Raw genomic sequence first — 2,440 nt, forward strand, 5'->3', positions numbered from 1 at the left:
TTTGAGGGACGCTCGGATTGGGCTGGACGGACGGGCGGATTGTATACAATCCGTTCGGATTGTCTGGCAGCATCTTTTCTTCTTATTTTCTTCCCTTTTCTTCATGAATTCCTTGGGGATTTCCTTGGGGACTCAAGGATCCTTTCTCAACAATGCTCTTCTACTATGCTATGTACAAAGGCCTTCTAGTCTTGTCTCTCCTTGATGCTTGGTCATTGAATATGATCAATTTAGCCTTGTTTTGCCATGAAAATGCAAGATTCTTACTCTTTTCCTACCAAGGGATCAAAATCTCAAAGAATATGCAAAACAAAGAACTAAAGATAAGAAATGACCCAAATAGGCACTAAAAAGCATGAAAACAATGGTAATTCGGGGGCTAAATATGCGCCAATTATGGTCACATCAAAAGTTCAAACAAATCAATATCATATGTCGATATGGTTGCCCACATGAGATCATCAGTGACAATGGATCACATTTCCAGGCTGAGACTGAGCAATTTCTAGCCAAATACAAAATCAAGCACCACCATTCCTCGCCTTACAGAGCTCAAACTAATGGCGCGGTAGAGGCAGCTAACAAGAATGTCGTCACTATCCTCAAGAAAATGATCGACAATTATCGCGATTGGCCCAGCAAGATACCATTCGCATTATGGGGTTATCGCACATCAGTTAGGACGCCCACTAGGGCTAATCCTTTCTACTTGACTTACGGCATGGAAGCTGTACAACCAGTTGAACTGGAAATCCCGTCTTTACGCATTCTACTTGAAAGTCAAATTCCGGAAGCTGATCAGAAGAGAGATATATATGAAGAACTCATCCTCTTGGACGAACGAAGGTTGCGCGCATTGCATAATGTGTAAACATATCAGGCACGTATCAAACGAGCCTTCAATAAACGGGTTAAACCCAGGAACATCAAAGAAGGAGATTTGGTGCTCAAATCAGTCCGAGCTCTACTACCTGTCGATCCACGTGGAAAGTTTAAACCCAACTGGACCGGACCTTTCTTAGTCAAGTCCATACTTTCGGGGGGTGCAGTTAGGATTACAGACCTGGATGGGAATGAATTTGCTAACCCAACTAACCTCGATCAACTGAAACGATATTACGCCTAGTGTAAGACAAGAAACGCGTCTCGTGTAACACCCACGTGTCGCTCATGCGACACGAAATAAAAATGGCCCTTGGCCCGCTGAAACACAACTTATGTCACTTTGCTCTTGCATTTTGACATTTCGACATCCTCACGTTATCAAATAAATTGAATTGTATTTTAGGAGTAAGTAAAGCTCATGTTTATTTTCTAGTTCACACAAGCTCTTGCTTAGAACAATTATTCTTTTACATTTATTCGAACTACGCGCAGGGGTTTGATTTCATTTTTTTTAATGAATACGTAGGCAATCCTTCACAGGATACAACCCATTATTTTAATGTAAATAGAATGGCATTTGCATTTGCATTTGAAATTCGACAAGAATAATAGAAGAAAATCACAATAGTTTCTTAACCAACTAATCTTTTATTCATTTGTTCCATAAATAATAATAATCGTATGCGAAATAATATAAATTCCGAAATAAATGCTAGGCTAGAATTCTAAAAACCCCGCCGTTTATTACAAAATAGATAATAATAAATAAATACTAATAAATGACTAAGGCTACTCTTCCATTTTCCCTTTCCCTTTGTCACCCTTGTCATATTTCTTGTCTCGACCACGAGCCGGGCGCTCTTGTGCTATCTCCGACCTAATCACTAAAGGTCTCTCTCGCGGTCTAGACTTGCCATTTCGTTCCACCACCATTTCTACGGCAGGAGCGGTTTTCGGTTTCTTTGACGGATGAACGACTTGGAATACGGCCTCTTCCTCTTCCTCAGTCAAGTACTCCTGGATCTCTTTTGCTACCTCGCGAATCTTGTAGTCAACAGGCTCGTGCTTCCTCAGTTTCCCATGCTCTTCAGAAGTAGCAGCCTTCCTCCATTGCAAGTACGAATCAGATACCCATAAGGAGCCAATAGGAGAGGGTATGAACCACATGTTCCTCTGAGCCCACTTGAGGGCCCACTCTCGACGAGTCTCTGCAGTGTGTGCCGATGCAGTCTGAGGAACGGTGTCAAGCTTCGGAATCTTCTACTTAAGGCCCACTTGCCTCATCAATCTCTCCGGAGAGATGCAAATCATGAATTCCAAGCCAGGGATGCGGAATGACCGAATCGGGTTTAAAGATGAAACTCCAGTAACTGGCCTGAGATGCCACCATGGCACAATCTACCGGATCAAGGGCCTCCTTCATTATTCAGCTTATTTTCCCAATAATTGCAAACCCGAGTGAAGTACACCATGTAGAGCCTAGTTCTCATCGTAATTGATCGAGCATGGTATCCTGGCACATTAACTAAGGGCTCGATCAGCCGCAGACGCTCCA

The sequence above is a fragment of the Silene latifolia genome, chromosome Y (genome assembly GCF_048544455.1).
Source record: "Silene latifolia isolate original U9 population chromosome Y, ASM4854445v1, whole genome shotgun sequence".
Taxonomy (NCBI): Eukaryota; Viridiplantae; Streptophyta; class Magnoliopsida; order Caryophyllales; family Caryophyllaceae; genus Silene; species Silene latifolia.